The sequence below is a fragment of the Canis lupus genome, chromosome 17 (genome assembly GCF_048164855.1).
Source record: "Canis lupus baileyi chromosome 17, mCanLup2.hap1, whole genome shotgun sequence".
NCBI lineage: Eukaryota > Metazoa > Chordata > Mammalia > Carnivora > Canidae > Canis > Canis lupus.
The window spans coordinates 42,289,923-42,311,386 of record NC_132854.1 but is presented as its reverse complement, the minus strand read 5'-3'; positions in this window follow the sequence as shown (position 1 = coordinate 42,311,386).

Below are 21,464 nucleotides of genomic sequence, written 5' to 3'. Positions count from 1 at the left end.
CTAAATGTAAAGGTACTGAAACCCCCATAGAAATTTTCATCATATTTTTCTCATAGGGGCCCTTATCCCTTTGTTTATATCTTATGCTGCCATAGTCTTCTCTTTTATCCTACTTCTGGTTCACATATACAGACATTTTGAAATTTCCTGAAACTTTGTATATATATAACTTTTTATATTTAAATAAAAAATGCAGGGTTATGTATCCAGATAAACATAGCAAACAAGTAGAAATATAAGAAATTATAAATTTTAATCATCTCAAACAACAAGTTGGAACAAAATTGGAACATAAGATGAATTTGATGCTATCTCTGTCAGCTGTTACAATCCTTCAATTAGACCTTATACACACTCATCTTAAGGCTACCCTATCGAAAGTCACACACCCATTTTATTCCTAGGGAGATCTCCAGGGAAAGCCAAATCAATTCGCATTTGTACAGACATTCCAGACTGTCATTATTTCTAATGTCTTTTTTTTTTCTCTGCCATAGTATTGCTTTGGTTAATGGTAGAAAGAAGAATTCAGTTGTTCCAAATAAGACATGTTGTTTTGCTAAGATGGATAATTATTAATTCCAATGTTTCATCATTCTTGAGTTATTCCTCTTTTACTTTATAAGAACATTTCTTAACCTTTATATTCATACCTTGCTTCTCTAACAATATGTTGAATATTGGATGTTAATAAAGAATCATAATTTTACCTTATAAAATAAACAAGTTTTGACCTATATATAGCTTTCAGAATATAATGAAGATTATTAAATCCATGCCATAAGTTTGTTCTATTATCAGTAGCTCTGGGTAAGTTGTTTATTCAGTAGAAAGCAAGCACCTAAGGGACAAGAACTAGATCTATTGTCCTTCTTTTTAAGTATATTAATAACAAATCATGGTGACAGGCATCTCATGGGGAAGTCTGTCTGAACCACTTGCTAATCATTCTTATACAAAACTTCTGCTGCTTAATTTATTCAATTCAGTATCAAGAGAGATGAGAGAATAGGATCTTAATCTCTTTTTAACTGCCATGTAACACATTAGAGTAACTTGTATTGTCCATTTTATAACTACCTGATAAAATGTATACTGCATAGAAGTGTACTCTTCTTTGCTCTGAGCGTAAATGTTCTCAAATTATACACACACACACACATGCACACAAACTCACACGCATTAACCAATAAATATGGACTAAACCTGCCCTCTGAAATTATATTTATCAAATATGCTAGTGGTTGTCCTCATAATTTGGATGATTCTAAACAGTGTCAGACAAGGATTCATAACTCCACTAAATCTTATCTAATAGACTTGGAAATGAAACTAGTGCTATCTATGAGTGGTACAACATAACTTTTTAAAGTTTAACTGCATGTCATTTCTTGTGTTTTGACTTTAGCCATTCTGACAGGTGTGAGGTGACATCTCATTGTGATTTTGATTTGAATTTCCCTGATGATGAATGACGTTGAGCATCTTTTCACATGTCTGTTGACCATGTCTGTTGACATGGGGGAATGAGTGAAATAAAGGTATTAAGAGTACACTTATCTTGATGAGCACTGAGTCGTACATGAAATTTTTGAAATCTTATATTGTACACCTGAACTAATATAAACTGTATGTTAACTACACTGGAATTAAAGTTTTAAAATTTTTAAAAGATTAAAAAATAAAGTTTAACTCTATGAACGTAGTGGACTGATTTATAGAGGTCTTCTCTTTTGTCAACCAAGTTGCTAAGGAGTTGGGCAGCTTTAAGTCTGCCAGAGCACACAATTTCCACCATAAAAGCTTGTCTTTATCTGTCTCAATCAGCTGGTGCTCTCCAGGGAATTCCCCAAAGGAAATGATAAATAGTAAGAAGATGTTTATAGATATTGGGCTTTGGATGCAAATGACCCATAGTAAAATCATATTTTATCATATAATAGTGATGTGATCTAGTGAACACACTTTTTGTGCTTGTCCCAAATCTGACTTAGTTTCTGTATCTGCAAATAGAAATGTTTTAAAACGGCTGTTTTATTGCCTGATAAACAGAGTTTGCTTTTACTAAAGAACCACTAACTCAATACCATCACCAGAAAATACTTGCATTAATATAGTTAATTGCTTAAAGGAGAGTTATACACTTAAACTCGATATACGCTATCATTATCTAACTATTATGAAAATCTTTGCTGAAAATATGTTATTCATAAAATTTTCCTTTCTCTTTCTTATCATCATTATTTTCAAAGGTGGCATACATTGATAAAATACTCTCAGTTTAAAGATTACTTTTGAATCCAAGATTTGTTAATATAGTGCATATTTACTATGCATACTTTATATGATCGTTTTCTTTACTAGATTTTGTGCATATAGTGAGACTAAAGTAGATAAGGTTTGTGCTCTGATAATAACATTGTACGTATTCAATAAGAATTTCTAAGTGTAGGTTACGTATGGAAAATGAAATAATGTGCTATTCACTCTTTGAACAACAGTTTGTGGTCTTAATTACATAATAGAATAGATGGTGCAAAAAAGTTTAATTCTTACAAATTAACTACAACTGAATATATTTCTATCACTAAGATTGTAAATAAAGTAAGAAAAGAAAACTATTAGTGCACACAAAAGGAACACCTTTACCTTTCACATGCAAGAAAGGTAAGTGTGCTCACTCATGTTGCATTTAACAGTCTACAGATTTTTAAACCATTTTTGTTAATGTCATTCAACCTAGGGCTATAGCATATTTTAAGAGTTACATCTCACTGTGTTAGCAACAGTGTATCTGAAATTTACTTCATACAATTTGAAATTTCAAGAACATATTGTTACCAGTTGTTTTTCTTTGGTCTTTAAGAAATAACATAACCAGGCTTCAGGTTTCTACCTTCATTATTTTCTGCTTCTGTATTGAGAAACAATGAAATGAATTCATACATATCTGATAGTTTTCTCTCATAAACACAAAGAAGACATTTTAAACAAAATTCTGTCTCAATTTAATTTGCTCTTGTAGTGTTCACTATGATACACTTAGCACTTAGGAAAGAACTTATAAATTTATATTTATATATCAAAGATTATTGGATGGAATGTCTTAAATTTAGGAATCATTTTAGAGCTGCTTGAAGGTTTCAAAAGACATAGAATACAGCCATTAAATGTGGTTAATTAAATAATATAGCCAGTGGCTAGGAGTTTAGTTTTGAATTTGATCTCTTACCATTTATGACTTATGTAACCCTACTTGAACCTTTGATTTTCTAATTTGGAAAATGAATCACAAATAACACTTAATTTGCTTGACTGTTGTAAAATAAATGTAGATAATCTATAAAGCTCTTAACATCTGGCACATGGTAAGTACTCAATAAATAAAAATACCATATAATGTTTATTATAAGGAGTAATAATAATTACATGTTCAAAGGCTTCCTATTCAAAACAATTGAAACTAATTTAAATAGAGCTAATAAAAACTTGCTTTTGAAAAATGGATACCAGTTATCTAAGAACTGTGGTTTTTATATTTTTTGCCTTAATCTTGTACACAATCATATATTTACCCCAAATATATGATTTTATCCAAATGAATGTACACCCATCTCTTGATAAATTTGAGCTGTCCTCATTTCACTTATGATAAGATGAATTGTTTTTATTGATCTAGAATTTAATTAAAATTTAATACTAAATGCTGAATACTAAAATCAGAAAATGCATTGGAAAATCAGAGTATCATATACTTTTTATTTGAATTTTAAAAAGTTTTTCTTTTCTTCATTTTATGTAAATAGGTGTATTTAAAATTATTCATATCATTGGGTAAATAACTGAGTTATGCTTTCAAGTATTTCTACCATGGTAATTCAGATCTAAATTCTAAGTGACTTTGCTTAATTATACAAATTAAAATAAAAATATGCAACTAATATATTGTTGGACCCATAATTTCCTCCTTTGATATGTTTCTTCTACTGGAAATATATATTTATGATAAATAAAATTTCCAAATAGAAATACTTTTAAAACTACATAGCTTGGTTAAATATATAATTAACACATTCAAAATCAAGCCAAAACATAAAACAGTGAAAATAATGATCTGAAAATAGAAATAGAATTTTGTTCCTGCTTAGTTAAAGGCACCTAAAAATGTCCTTATCAACCTGAAAACTTATAAGATGGAGTATATGGACACAAGCATTAGGTAGAGAAGAAACAGCACAGAGAAAGCAAAAAAGAGAAGGAAAAAACTATCCTCCCAGTGAGATCGAAACAACAACCAAAACTCCAAAGCACATGAATAAATCTAATTCTAAAAACACAGAAGGAAAAGAACCTAAATATAAATATTTCAGTTTAAGTGTAGAGAAACTAATTTTATCAAAAAGTCTGACAAAGCTTTACAATGGCATATTTGGGAAGCTATATTTGGGATGAAAGTTTAACCCTCTCACCCTCCTCCTGTCTTTCCTGAAACAGGAAAAAACAAAAAATTAAAGACCTGATCAAATCTCATTAATAAAAGAATAGTACTTTTCTACTAAATATTCTCAGCAGGATACAGTTGTTCTCTCTAGGTTGCTTATAGTCTCTGAATTTAGGATTTATATTTTGATAAGGCACCTTAAAACTTTAATGTTACCTGTGTAATTATCAGAATATAAACTGGGGGTGTTTCATATGTGAATCAACTTCCTTTATGTAAAGGATGTACAACCTGCATCATAAATCTCAACCAGTACATTTTAATGTAATAGGAAAAGTTGTGCCATAATTGCATGTATTCTTGAAATTGTTAATAAAGTTGGACACTATTTAAGATTTCTGATTTTTGTGAGTGAGGCACCTATTGGAATGACTAATTAAAGAATATCTTCCTTCACAATGAGCAAGATACTATAAAACAGAAGTAAACAGACATGGAAAAGAAGAAACAGATTTTTTTAAATAAAGACATTAGCAAGCTTGGAATGAAAAACAGAGCCCTGGAAATTAAAACCCTATGAGAACATAAAATCTTTCTTGGCTATAGTTGAAAATAGAATTTGTGGGTTGTAAGATGATATACTCAGGTGTTCATAAAGACCATAAGCCAGAGAGAAAAATAATTTATAATGAATACATAAATTTGATATGAGGCATGTAGGATGGATTCAGAAGCTGCGGTACATCTAAAAGAAAGTGTAGAAGGAGGTAACAGAGAACAGATGAGATTCAGTTTACAGAACTAGAAAAAAAAAAGACTAAGGTAGTGCCAATCGTTATCAACAATACATGAAGACAAGGATTTAACATCTTCACCAGGCTGAAGAAAAATAAGTATCCAAAATTTAACTTCCAACTGATAAAAATTTTTCGAAGAGATTGAGATAAGAGAAACATAGTGTAATGTTTTAATGGCAGTATTAAGAATTTTGTTCTAGACCTTGGGAGGATTTCTTGATTGTATTCTAAAGAAGAATCCATTAACACTCATGGAAATTCTCAGGAGAAATTCGTTTATTCTTTATTTTATTCAAGAAAAGTAACTTAAGGGCTAGACATACAATAATAATGACAACAACAGCAACAGTAGTGAATAATAAATTATGCTTTCCACAATTCAGCTCACATACTTGAAACATATTAATTACCTTAAATTGAATTCCACCAAAATACACATTCATAGGGATAGACAGGATACAAAAGGAATTACTATTTTTTCATCCATTTTCCATTTTTAAGGGATAAAGTATGTTTTAACATAGATATATTACAGAAAATATGGTTCATTTATTGCATATTGGCTGACATATGCCCTAAGTACTGAATTTTGTCAGTAGATCTACAAATAAATGTTCTGAAAGAAAAAATCTACAGCAATGAAAAATTATCACAATACCAAATAAGAATGTGGTCGCTTAAGAGTTCTATTATATCATAGAAGAGTCTGAGAGATTAGGGGAGATTTCACAGATCATCTTTTCTAATTGGATCTGGAAATTGAGTTTAGGGTTTACAAAGATGACAAAACGGATCAAAGCTGCCTAGGTCAACGTGTTCTTGGCATAGTAATCTATATGCAAAAGAAGCAGATAAGTGTGAGAGGGTAGGACTTATTTATGAATGGCCAGGTTATAATTTAATTAATCTTAGACTGAGCCTCATATTTAAAATTACTGGCTCTACAATTTTGGACACATTGACATTTTAGCTCTTGAAATAAGTGATTAAATGAAATGAATTTGACAAGACAAAGTGATGATTTTACTGATTGTACATACCCTTCAAGTTGTCTGTACTCATTTATTTTTACAAATTCTGTAATGATTGTATAATAATTTATATCTATAAAAATAAATGTAGCATATAATTATTTAATCATTAAGAACACATACATACACAAATACATAATACATATATAAATTGCTTATTTTCAAATATTTTCAAAATTTGGGGAAAATATAGATATATTTCTAGCCAAAATGAGGTTATGTTATTAAAAAGAACTGCCATAGTTTGGAAAGACTAGGTCAGTTTTGAAACTCTCACAGATGCAAAGCTTCTGCAAGGCTCACAATTGTGTAGTACAGTAAATACCTGAAATTATATAAATTCTCAAATTAACTTACCTTGAGCCATAAAAGACTCAGGGAGCCAAGTTTTCAAAATGTTTTCATACAGTTAATAGCAAGACAGATTAGATAACACTGACTTCTCTATGCAAGGAAACAGGTTAACACAGATGTAGATGCTAATTCTGAGCCTGAGTCTGTGGGTTGAATAAAATTCATTCTTAAATGTTAGTCTCCAGGATGTAAATTTCACCATAACGTACAAATAAACAGTGAATTTAATTCAAAGTCACACTCAACCTCTAACAAATTGTCAGAGAGAATCGTCTATACATACATTGGAGTAGAATATGGGGATGTCAATGGTGAATCATCACAGGGTAGGTGTTTATATTATAGGGAAAATGTTCGGGATTTTATGTTTTATAAAATAGTTGTGAACCCAGTGGACTTACATTGCAAAATACTTAGTAAGAAATTATTTTTTGCTGCTTCTGTATCTATCTTGGCTATTGTAAATAGCAGGTTAAATAGGTGGTGGGGATTGAGGAGTGCACTTGTCCTGAAGAGCATGGGGTGATGTGTGGAACTGCTGAATCACTATACTGTACATTGGAAACTAATATAACACTGTATATTAATTAACTAGAATTAAAATAAATACTTAGAAAACCATACTCAAATAAAGAGAGAGGGAGAAGAAAATGATTTTGAACTCTGTATGCAAATAGTGTGTTAACACCACTATGCCTTAAACAGAATAAGTCCACACATAAACAGTGGAAGAGAGAACCAGAGACTCTACTGTCAAGAGCTTGGAGTGAAAAGAGAAAACTGATTAAAAAAAAAAAAAAAAAAAAAAAAAAACTTTTGAGATTAAACAAAGTGATTTTAAAAGGGCTGTGATAATTGTTATTAGAAAAATAGTTCATGAATATAAATTCATGTTGACATTTATATGAACAAATGACCACTTAACATGACCTTGGCTTTCAAAAATATTGTTTGGCTATGTTTTTCCCAAGAGCAGATTTTAAGCAAAATCACGCTATACTGTCTTATGTAAATAAAGTCTTCACATGTTTTATTTTTGTTTCATTACCAAAAGGAGTCATTGCTGTTTCAATTAGGTCCCAAGAAAATTTTAAATATTTTGAAGTATAAAAGCAGTGACATTTAGATTACAATTTAGGTTATAAATGCTTTTTATGTACTGTATTATTTCTCTTCAGTGAAAAGTAAAATAATCAGTTTTCTGTTATGTAGGAGAAAAAAAATAAAACAAAATCAAAATATTTTGTCTCCCCTTGTGTTTAGAACTCTCGCTTACAGTTCCTAATATTTCTCGAACACTCTCTTTCTCTTGATTCATATAAAAATAAACACACACACGTATATATAGATACTTCTTGAATCAGATATCAGGAAAAAGGTAAAATTAATCATTTAATGTTTCATTTTAAATGATTATATATATATAAACATATATTTATATATATGTTTAACATATATATATTTATATATATGTAGACATATGTGTTTAAAATATTCTAACCTTGATGGACTGTTTTGAAAGCAGAAGTTCTAAATAGCAGGAGCTAAGGAAAGCCTTTTAAAAAGTTTAATAATCACAATATGTACTCTGGAGGAAAGTAACACAATGCAGTGATGGAGAATTATTATAATAGGGCTTCCTATTAGCAAAGAAGCCAACAGACAGGGCAGCCTGGGTGGCTCAGTGGTTTAGCACCGCCTTCAGCCCAGGGTGTGATCCTGGAGACCCAGGATCGAGTCCCATGTCAGGCTCCCTGCATGGAGGCTGCTTCTCTCTCTGCCTGTGTCTCTGCCTCTCTGTGTGTGTCTCTCATGAATAAATAAATAAAATCAGAAGAAGAAGAAGAAGAAGAAGAAGAAGAAGAAGAAGAAGAAGAAGAAGAAGAAGAAGAAGAAGAAGAAGAAGAAGAAGAAGAAGAAGAAAGAAGAAGAAGAAGCCAACAGACAGATTGATTGGCCTCTTCTCTTCATCTCTCCACACTGGACTGCTTGGGACTCTCTGACTCCAAAGTTTTCCTTGGTGACATTTTGCTGACTAAATGATTACCTGCATTGTTATATATACTCCCTTTTTGCTGTCTTTTTTTCCCTTCTTCCTCTAAATTCTGCTCTTCTGATATGTTGTCTCCCACCGCCCAAAACGCATATACACAGAGTGTTAGCAAATGTTTACCCAGTCTGTCTTTTGAAGGGAAGGTAGCCTAAAGCAATCCTGGATAATGAAGGATTCAGCAGTCATTTATGTTAGTAAAATACAGCTATTATTTTTGAGTACTTAAAGTTGAGTACCCTAAATTTGTGTAAAAGTTTAGTTTTCTTTTGTGGCAATACATGACCATGCCTTTTTTTTTTTTTTTTTTTTTGGAGTTCAATTTGCCAACATACAGCGTTATCACCCAGTGCTCATCCCGTCAAGTGCCCCCCTTAGGGCCCGTCACCCAGTCACCCCAACTACCCACCCACCTCCCCTTCCACTACCCCTTGTTCATTTCCCAGAGTAATGACCATGCCTTTTAAATCAATTTTATAGCTATATGTGGACCAAAACATGATCTTATAGGCATATCTACTTCTACCAGTTATAATCTTTTGAATATAAGTCAACTTAATTCAAAATTGTCTTTGTTTGGTTTATGAAAATCAATGAATACAATAATAAAGAGACCCTACAAAGGCATAGACTATCACTTTTTAGTTATAATTTATAATTCAGTTTAAGCAGTGAAATTTTAAGCTGCCCTTTGAGTACTGTGAAATTGCCTAATATAACTTGGCAACCCTGTTAGTTCATCGCCCAATTAACTGGATAACACATTTTGTGCCCAGAAATTCCCAGTCGAAATTCAATGTAACACATAGTTTGAGGTTTGATAATTGTATACTTAAATATGTGTGACTAGCTCCCAATTTTAGAAAGTATATATTTATATAAATAGTTGACTCTAGAACACCAATTTTTCTTCCTATAGTCTATTTCAGTAAGGAATTAACAATTCAGATTTTGGCTATGAAGCCAAAATTCTGAAACTGGAAATACCAAAATGTGTCCAGGGTATTAATTACTTGCCCATTTTTAAGACACAAATGTCAAAGGATAAAGCTTATTTTTAAGACCCTTATTTATATGAATATTTATATTTTGTCTATTATATTCAGAGCCTCTAAATAGACTTGCCCTGTCAATATTTATGTGCTGTTTAAGATTGTATAAATATGAACTCAAAATTGAAATTCTAACAATCTTTTATTTCCTACTTTTTCCCTGTTCCTGTCTCTTTTTTAAATATAGATAGATAGATAGATAGATAGATAGATAGATAGATAGATAGATATACTAGTATACTTGGAATTTGTCATTTTATTCTTGACTTTTAACTTAGAATACCTTACCAAAGAATAGCTTTGGCATACTTTTCTACTTAATTTTTAGAACTGACTAAAATGACCTTCTTAACACTTCCCTCAGCTTGACTAGACTTTCATGCAGGTGTTTTCCTGATTCAAGGCCTCTGACTTTTCTTAGGAGCATCTACTTTAGTTGCACATTCTTCCCTGCCCATTGGAGATGTAAATCTTCTCCCAGACTCATGCCAGTTTTACAACCCAGAAATGTCCTTCTTAAGGATGTGGGAGATACTCCTTTGAAATGTAATCACTGAAGTAGGTGGAACCATTATCTCCCAGTCTCTATGGGAGAGTAGAAGCCTAACTACTTCAATAAGTGACAATTTGCAAACACAGATGACCTAATCTAGTACTTTTCTCTTAGCTATCCCCAGCTTTTTTTTTTTTTAGCCGATCCCATCTTTTAATGATTGTCCTATATAATTGAATATAATTCAGACAGAAAATAAGTAAATCCTGTCACTTATGACAGCATGGGTAAAACTGGAAAACATGCTAAGCCAAGCACAGAAGGTAAACCCTGCATGAACTCATCACATGTGGAATCTAAAAAAGTCAAAATAAAAAAAGCAAAAAGTAAAGTAGTGCTTTTCAGGGGCTGGAGAGTAGAGGAAATAAATAATTACTGCTCTGAGGGTATAAACCTTCAGTTAGTTATAAGATGAATAAATTCTGGAGATCTCATGTACGGCATGAGGACTATAGTTGATAATACTGTATTGTACACTTGAAATTTGCTAAGAGAGTAGATCTCAATTATTCTTATCAAAAAAAAGCAACTATGTAACATGATGGATGTGTTAATTAGCTTGATTATGGTAATCATTTCACAATGTATACATAGATCATCACACTGTATGCATTAAATATCTCCAAAATTTATCAATTATACCTCAATAAAACTGAAAAAAATCCAACTTTTGTTTCAAAAGGGTTGAGTTCAATTTCTCTCCTCTATTGTAATAGTTTTAATAGTTTTGAATAGAGTCCTTAACTATTTAACTTGATTGCCTATTAACTTCTAGTGCAGTTCTTCTTTAGCTGTACTTTTATTTGGCTCATGTCAGGTAATCATTCCTTGACAGGCATATGCTGTGAAGTGGCAGGTCTGCTTTTGGACCAGGTGGTATGGCCCACCAGTACAAAAAAAAAAGCAATTAGACAAGTATGCTGTTGACATGCTAGATTAATTACCTGGTTCTCAGAAAAGAAATTTGTTAGCAAAGAGAAAGAAACCCTATCAAAACAACTCTCTAAACACACACACATACATACATGTACATACACATTTGGTTTAAAAATAAATGTTAGCTTATAATTAATATTCAAAAAGATACTCTAAAGTTATGATTTGTTATTTCACACAAATTTTTAGTACATTTGTCTTCCAAACCTTGCTGAGGTTAACTTTTTAAATCTAAGATTCTTAAGATTTTTGTAAACTAATAAAATAACTCCAAATATCTCGATCTCAAATTTACTTCCTCTTTTTAATGGTAATAAGAATTCCTTATATATTTTTCATCCAGTTTTTGAAAGTCAAATTTGAAATACATATGGATAATTTTAATATAAAATGATCTCAAAAATACTTACAATCCAAAGCTAACTTGGTTACCTAAGATACCTATTTTCTTTCCTTTTTTTTTTAGACACCTTTTTTCTAATTCTGATATGTGAGCAAACATTTTACTCATTTTTTATAACGGAGTAAGTTTTAATATGATAAAGGAGCCACTAACTATAGACACAAACATGACCCATGCTCTCAGTGCTCCCATATTGTTCAATAATAATCACACCAAATACCCAAAAGAATGGGCACAAAATTACTGAGAAACATATGGTGCCAGAGATCAGAGTGTTAATGGGCTTGGGATTTATTCCTTCTCATCACTCACTGTGCGCACAGGGAAAAATCATACACGTGAATAAAAAATAATGTGAATTCAAAAATAGTATCAATCAAATGAAATGCTCATCATTGTGTTATATAATTTTAAGCTTTCTGTGTAACCAAGCTAAGAAAAATGTAATAATATTATGAAAAGGAATTTGGTAATTGCTTCATGGACTTAGGGGATAAAATTTATATAAAAGGGTTTTTTCCCCTTATCTATATTTTAGGCCAAAGAAGATGTTGAGATTAAATCATTTGTTTAATATTAATATTAAATCTTCACTTTGAGCACTTTTTAGGAAATTATGCTGTGATAGCAGGAAAATAGAATAAGACTTGAGGCAGGGGGAGGCTATAATCTCAAATCATCTTATTACAAAGAGGCCTTTTTATATCTAGAAAAAATGAGTCTCTCTTTTAACTACCAAACATTTTACCAGTCAACCAAAATTTTCCTTCCTGGAGCCACAACAGTTCTTGAGTTTCAGAGAGACACCATATTGCAAACTTCATGAGTTCAGGGAACTGTATCTTAAATTTGCAGCTATAGTGTTTAGTTTAGTTGTTCGTTTTGTTTTGCTTTTGTGCAAGGAAATAAGTTTTTACTTAGGTAGATGGATTTAATTTGAATTGGTGAAAGGAGGTAGACAGTGTTTTACATGTTTCTGATTGTTGAGGAAGTGATGCAATCACAGCAAGTAGGTACTGTTTTTCCTCCAATATGTGCAAGAACTTGAAAGAAGTCAATTACATAAAATGTAATTCAGTATTTTTAATCACAAATGAAAAATAATGCATGTCAAAATGTTACATATGATTAAAATATTAACTTTAATATTTACCATTTCACACATGTATAAAGATTCTGAAAGTATAAAGGTTATTTAGAGAGCAATTGCTTGGGACACTGCTAATCTACTTAACATGGAACTACTCACCAGCTAGCATCTCTCTTTCAAGGTTTTTTGTATCTACCTTTGTATTCTTTTACATTTGAAAAATGGAAGGGCAGGGATCCCTGGGTGGCGCAGCGGTTTGGCGCCTGCCTTTGGCCCAGGGCGCGATCCTGGAGACCCGGGATCAAATCCGACGTCAGGCTCCCGGTGCATGGAGCCTGCTTCTCCCTCTGCCTGTGTCTCTGCCTCTCTCTCTCTCTCTCTCTCTCTCTCTCTCTCTGACTATCGTAAATAAATAAAAATTAAAAAAAGAAAACCACTGGTGGAAAAAAAAAAGAAAAATGGAAGGGCAGAGTCTTGTATGCTGTTGAATATCAAATATTGTAAGTGGGTAGAATTTCCTTTGATGCCTACAGGACCTCAGTCTTTCAGAGTAAGGTCATATCCCCTTGATTTTATATTTGATGAGTCCCAGAAATGTTTTCAATCACCTTTCTTTCTGTTAGGTGGGTGCAAATCCTCAGTTATTTCTCCACTCATTTATAAATGAATGAAAAATAGGGTAATAATGTTTCTATCACATATTTTATTAAAGAAATTTCGATCAATCCATGCCCTACCACTTCAAATTAGAGAGTGCATCATAAATAGGCAGTTATGCTGCAATCAAAAATGCAGTGGATTTGAAGTTCTGGCTTGAGATTCTGGCTTTGACATTTACAGTCTCTATAAACTTGGATAACCATTTCATCTCACAGTGTCTCTCCACCTATTAATCCTTTCATTTAACTGAGACAACAACTACACTACCTTTTTATTTTTGTATTTTTTTTGTAAATTGCATATAACCACATAAAAGCACTTCAGGTGCTTTGAACCAATTTAAAGTGAATACACTAAAGAAGTAATATAAATTTTGGTGAAATGAAGAAATAAGTGCTGGCTGACATTAACATGATATAGGAAACCAAAGTAAAACATTGTATGTTGATAAAATAAAGAATTTATTTCAAGTGACTATTATGCTGATAATACCATAAATATGAATGTTTAATGAAAAGATGGAGGAAAAATCTCATTTTTTCATTTAGCAAATATTTATTTATTTGCAAAAACATTTCACATCTTACAATAGATGCAGATATAAGCTAAAAACAAAATATTTGCCCACATAATGTTAATGGATGAAATAGGAGAGAAACAATTAAACAATAATGATAATTATTATTGATAGAATCATTGATGGAATCATGGGGAAAATGATAAGGAACAAATGCAATAATTAACATGTAGTGACAGAATTCAGTATTATGTAAGATTCCTTCACAGTCACATAGATTTCTATTTAAAAATGTGAATATTAAAAACATTTTACCTTCCTTACAGGAAATCCATATTTTATTCAGGTTTCTCTGGTTTTTACCTAAAGCCTTTTCCTATTCCAGGATCTCATCCAGGATACATTATATTTAGTTGTCATGTCTGCTAGGCTCCACTTGGCTTTTACAATCCCATTGCCTGCCCTCATATTAAAAACTTAAAAAAAATTTTAATAGATTGTATATTTTAGAGCAGTTTTAAATCACAGCAAAAATGAACAGAAAGTACAGAGTTCCCATAAATCCTCCAAGCTCACAAATACACACAGCACCCCCACTTACTATCAGCACCCCTAACCATAGTGATGCATTTGTTACATTAAAAGAACCTACGTTGGCATATCATTATCTCTCAAAGTTTTGGGTTCATTATTGGTGTTGTACATTGTAGAGGGTTGGAAATATATATAATGTATACATGTATAATGTATAATGACATGTATCCATATATTATGCAAGTATTTTCACTGCCCTAAAAATCCTCTAAGCTATGCTAATTCACCCCTTCCTCCCCTCACTCCCAACCTCTAGCAACCACGGATCATTTTACTATCTCTATAATTATGTCTTTTCCAGAATGTCACATACTCGGTATCATACACAATTTAGCTTTTTCAGATTGCCTTCTTTCACTTAGCAAAATGCACAGAAGTTTCCTCCATTTCATTTCATGGATCGAGAGTTCCTTTCCTTTTTGAACTGAATAATATTCCATTATGTGAAATATGCTGCAGTTTATTTATCCATTCACTGGAATGGATAAATGGATATCCATGCACTGGAATGCTGGAAGAGCATCTTGGTTGCTTCCAGTCTTTAGCAATTATGAGTAATATTGCTATAAACATGTGTGCTACTTTCTTTGTGGATATATATTTTCAACTCCTTTGGGTAAATACCAATGAGCACAATTACTAGATTATATGGAAGAAGTATAGTTTTGTATGAAACTGCCAAGCTGTCTTCCAAAGCAGCTTGCCGCTCTGCATTCCCACCACCAACAAATGAGTGTTCTTTTTGCTCCACAGCCTCTCCAGCACTTAATGTTGTCAGTGTTCTGCATTTGAGCCATCCTGATAGGTTTTTAGTGGTATCTCTTTGTTTTAATTTGCAGTTCTCTACAGACAAATGATGTTGACCATCTTTTCATATACTTGTTATTTGTATATATTCTTTGATGAAGTGTTTGTTCAGGGATTTTCCCTACTTTTTTTAAAAAAATTGGGTGGTTCATTTAATTACTGCTGAATTTTTAGAGTTCTGTATATATTTTAGATAATAGTCTTCTGCTACGAATGTCTTTGCAGATATTTCTCCCAGTCATCTTTGCTTTGTCTTCTGATTTTCTTGGTCATGTTTTTTTTAGGGCAATGCCATATTCTTTGTCCATTTTTATGAGAATTTTTGCATATATATTTATCAGTGACATTGAAGTCATTCTCTGTGTTATTCATTTATACACTGTTACCTACATTCAATGAAAATGAAGTTGTTTTTTTGCCCTTTTTTCTACTTCCTTAAAATATTTATCCAAGATTGGGATTATTGCCCCATGGATATTTGATAGAATCTATATATAAATCAGCTGAGTGCAATGTATTCTTCATAGGGAGAATTGAAACTAGAAATTCAATTTATTTAATTATTATATTACTTTCACTATGTTTACTTACTCTTGAAAATAGTTGGGAATTTATATGGTTTCAGTAATTCATGCATTTCACATTTATTATAAAATTAATTGCATAGTTTTAAAATTTTTAGTATTACCTTCTCTCTCATATTTAGATCTCTCACTTGCTTAATATTGTTTGTTTTTCCTCAGTTATTATTTTATTAGTTCTGCTAAATGTTTTTTAACATTTTAGGCTTTTCAATAAACCAATTTGTGGTATTTTTATTCTTTTCATTGTGTCCTTGTTTTCTATTTTTTTTAATACTACTTTTATCTGCATTAATTTTTCTTTTTGATTTCTGAACATTTAGTTGGCTAGTTTTTCTAAATTCTAGGTTGAATTAATGTAACTTCCTAATCTCTGCCTTACTTTTTCATGATATTTAAGACTATAAAATATCCTCTTATTCAGTTTTACCTGTATCCTACAAACCATGATTTGTAATGATATTGTTACCAACAGTTCTAATTTATTTCTAGTTCTCATTTTCAATTCTTTGACCCATCAGTCATTTTGAAATATTTCTTTTATCCTACAAAATGTGAAGTTCTTCTCATTGTTTTCATTTTATAAAATAATTATGCTATTTAATTAAGAGAATATTATAGCTGTGATGCCAAACATTATTTTTTGTGCTTGAGCACTCTTTGTTTTTTTTAAATTTTTATTATTAAAGATAGTTGAGATACAATATTATATTAGTTTCAGGTGCACAACATCGTGACTTAATAATTATATACATTGTGCAGTACTCACCATGATAAGTGTAGTTACCATCTGTCAATATACAATGTTTTTACAATATTGATGAAAAATATTCCATATGCTGTACTTTTCATCCCTGTGACTTACTTGTTTTGTAACAGGAATTTTGTACCTCTTAATCTCCTTCATGTATAAGGCCCATTCCTTTAATCCCCTCCCCTCTGGGAACCACTCAGTTTCTTCTCTGTATTTATGTATCTATTTGTTTCACTTCTTTTTTTTTTAATTTAGATTCCACATACAAATGAAGTCATATGGTATTTGATTACTTCCATATCTCAGCTATTGTTAATAATGCTTCAGTAAACATGAGATTGAATATATCTTTTGTCTTTTTTTTTGGGGGGGGGAGTTCAATTTGCCAACATATAACACCCAGTGCTCATCCCGTCAAGTGCCCCCCTCAGTGCCAATCACCCAGTAGCCCCATAACCCCGCCCACCTCCCCTTCAACTACCCCTCGTTCGTTTCCCAGAGTTAGGAGTCTCTCATGTTCGGAAACCCTTTCTGATATTTCCCACTCATTTTCTCTCATTTACCCTTTAAACCCTTTCACTATTTTTTTTATATTCTCTGAATAAATAAAACCATATCCTTCTCCAAATGACTTACTTCACTCAGGATAATACCCTCCAGGTCCATCCACGTTGAAGCAAATGGTGGGTAATTTGTCATTTCTAATGGCTGAGGAATATTCCATTGTATACATAGACCAAATCTCTTCATCCATTCATTTGTCGATGGACACCGAGGCTCCTTCCACAGTTTGGCTATTGTGGACATTGCTGCTATAAACATTGGGGTGCAGGGGTCCCCGCGTTTTACTGCATCTGTATCTTTGGGGTAAATCCCCAACAGTGCAATTGCTGGGTCGTAGGGCAGGTCTATTTTTAACTCTTTGAGGGACCTCCACACAGTTTTCCAGAGTGGCTGCACCAGTTCACATTCCCACCAACAGTGCAAGAGGGTTCCCCTTTCTCCACATCCTCTCCAACATGTGTTGTTTCCTGTCTTGTTAATTTTCACCATTCCCACTGGTATGAGGTGGTATCTCATTGTGGTTTTGATTTGTATTTCCCTGATGGCAAGTGATGCAAAGCATTGCATTTTCTCATGTGCTTGGTGGCCATGTCTATGTCTTCCTCTGTGAAATTTCTGTTCATGTCTGTTGCCCATTTCATGATTGGATTGTTTGTTTCTTTGCCGTTGAATTTAATAAGTTCTTTATAGATCTTGGATATTAGCCCTTTATCTGATATGTCATTTGCAAATATCTTCTTCCATTCTGTAGGTTGTCTTTTAGTTTTGTTGACTCTTTCTTTTGCTGTGCAGAAGCTTTTTATCTTGATGAAGTCCTAATAGTTCATTTTTGCTTTTGTTTCCCTTGCCTTCATAGATGTATCTTGCAAGAAGTTGCTGTGGCCAAGTTCAAAAAGGGTGTTGCCTGTGTTCTCCTGTAGGATTTTGACGGATTCTTGTCTCAGATTTAGATCATTCATCCTTTTTGAGTTTATCTTTGTGTATGGTGTAAGAGAATGGTCTACTTTCATTCTTCTGCAGTGACTGTCCAATTTTCCCAGCACCATTTATTGAAGAGACTATCCTTTTTCCAGTGGATAGTTTTTCCTGCTTTGTCGAATATTAGTTGACCATGGAGTTGAGGGTGCATTTCTGGGTTCTCTATTCTGTTCCATTGATCTATGTGTCTGTTTTTGTGCCAGTACCACACTGTCTTGATGATCACAGCTTTGTAGTTCAACTTGAAATCCAGCATTGTGATGCCCCTGGCTCTAGTTTTCTTTTTCAATATTCCCCTGGCTATTCAGGGTCTTTTCTGATTCCACACAAATCTTAGATTATTAGTTCCAAACTCTCTTAAGAAAGTCCATGGTATTTTGATAGGGATTGCATTGAATGTGCAAATTGCCCTAGGGTAGCATTGACATTTTCACCATATTAATTCTTCCAATCCATGAGCATGGAATATTTTTCCTTCTCTTTTAGTCCTCCTCAATTTCTTTCAGAAGTGTTTGGTAGTTTTTAGGGTATAGATCCTTTACCTCTTTGGTTAGGTTTATTCCTAGGTATCTTATGCTTTTGGGTGTAATTGTAAATGGGATGACTCCTTAATTTCTCTTTATTCAGTTTCATTGTTTGTGTATAGAAATGCCACTGATTTCTGGGCATTGATTTTGTATCCTGCCATGGTACCAAATTGCTGTATGAGTTCTAGCAATCTTGGGGTGGAGTCTTGGGTTCTCTATGTACAGTATCATGTCATCTGCAAAGAGGGAAAGTTTGACTTCTTCTTTGCCAGTTTGAATGCCTTTAATGTCTTTTTGTTATCTGATTGCTGAGGCTAGGACTTCTAGTACTATGTTGAATAGCAGTGGTGAGAGTGAACATCCCTGTTGTGTTCATGATCTTAGGGGAAAGGCTTCCAGCGTTTCCCCATTGAGAATGATATTTGCTATGGACTTTTCATAGATGGCTTTTAAGATGCTGAGGAATCTTCCCTCTATCCCTACACTCTGAAGAGTTATGATCAAGAATGTGTGCTATAATTTGTCAAATGCTTTCTCTGCATCTATTTACAGGATCATATGGTACTTATTTTTTTTCTTGTTGATATGATCTATCATATTGATTGCTAGTGTTGAACAAGCCTTGCATCCCAGGGATAAATCCCACTTGCTCATGGTGAATAATCTTCTTAATGTACTGTTGGTTTGTATTAGCTAGTATTGTGTGGAGAATTTTTGCATCTGTGTTCATCAGGGATATTGATCTATAATTCTCTTTGGTGGGGTCTTTGTCTAGTTTTAGAATTAAGGCGATGCTGACCTCATAGAACGAGTTTGGAAGTATTCCATCCCTTTCTATCTTTTGGAACAGCTTTAGTAGAATAGATATTGTTTCTTCTTTAAATGTTTGATAGAATTCCCCTGGGAAGCCATCTGGCCCTGGACTTTTGTGTCTTGGGAGGTTTTTGATGACAGCTTCAATTTTCTCCCTGTTTATTGGCCTGTTCAGGTTTTCTATTTCTTCCTGTTCCAGTTTTGGTAGTTTGTGGTTTTCCAGAAATGCATCCATTTCTTCTAGATTGCCTAATTTATTGGCGGATAGCTGCTCACAATATGTGTTTAAAATCGTTTGTATTGCCTTGGTATTGGTTGTGATATCTCCTTTTTTCATTTGTGATTTTATTAAGTTGGGTCTTTTCTCTTTTGTTTTTAATAAGGCTGGCTAATGTTTTATCTATCTTATTAATTCTTTCAAAGAACCAACTCCTGGTTTTGTTGATCAGTTCTACAGTTCTTCTGGTCTCTATTTCATTGGTTCTGCTCAAATCTTTATGAACACTCTTCTTCTGCTGGGTGTAGGTTTTATTTGCTGTTCTTTATCTAGTTTCTTTAGGTGGGAGGTTAGCTTGTGTATTTTTTTTCCAATTTTTTGAGAGATGTTTGTATTGGGATGTATCTCCCTCTCAGTACTGCTTTTGCTGTATCCCAAAGATTTTGAATGGTTGTATCTTCATTTTCATTAGTTTCCATGAATCTCTTTAATTCTCTGTGTCTGGCTGACCCATTCATCTCTTAGTAGGATGCTCTTTAACCTCCACATGTTTGAGTTTCTTCCAAATTTCTTCTTGTGATTGAGTTCTAGTTTCAAAGCATTATGGTCTGAAAATATGCAGGGGACAATCCCAATCTTTTGGTATTGGTTAAGACCTGATTTGTGACCCAGTATGTGGTCTATTCTGGAGAAAGTTCCATGTGCACTTGAGAAGAATGTGTATTCAGTTGTGTTTGGATGCAAAGTTCTGTATATATCTGTGAAATCCATCTGGTCCAGTGTATCATTTAAAGCTCTTGTTCTTTGGAGATGTTGTGCTTAGAATATCTGTCATTTGCAGAAAATGCCATGTTGAAATTTCCCAGTATAGTGTATTATTATCTGTCTTTACTTTGGTTATTAATTGATTGATATACTTGGCAGCTCCCACATTAGGGGCATAAATATTCATGACTATTAGGTCCTCTTGTTGGATAGATCCTTTAAGAATGATAGAGTGTCCCTCTTCATCTTGTAGTACAGTCTTTGGGATAAAGTTTATCTGATATGAGGATTGCTACCCCAGCTTTCTTTTGAGGACCATTTGAATGGTATATGGTTTCTCCAACCTTTCATTTTAAGGCTGGAGGTGTCCTTAGGTCTAAAATGAGTCTCTTGTAAACAGCAAATAAATGGGTTTTGCTTTTGTATCCAGTCTGAAACCCTGCATCTTTTGATGGGATCATTTATCCCATTCACGTTCAGAGTTACTATTGAAAGATATGAATTTAGTGTCATTGCAATACGTATTCAGTCCCTGTTTTTGTGTGTTTATTTCTTTGGGCTTCCTCTTTTACAGGGTCCCCTTAATATTTCTTGCAGAGCTGGTTATGTGGTCCCATGTTCTTTCAGTGTCTGCCTGTCTTGAAAGCTCTTTATCTCTCCTCCTATTCTGAATGAGAGCCTTGCTGGATAAAATATTCTTGGCTGCATGTTCTTCTCATTTAGGACCCTGAATATATCCTGCCAGCCCTTTCTGGCCTGCCAAATCTCTGTGGAGAGGTCTGCTGTTAATCTCATATTTCTCCCCATATAAATTAGGGATCTCTTGTCTCTTGCTGCTTTAAGGATTTTCTCTTTATCTTTGGAATTTGCAAGTTTCACTATTAAATGTCGATGTATTGAATGGTTTTTATTGATTTTAGGGGGAGACCTCTCTATCTCCTGGATCTGAATGCCTGTTTCCATCCCCAAATTAGGCAATT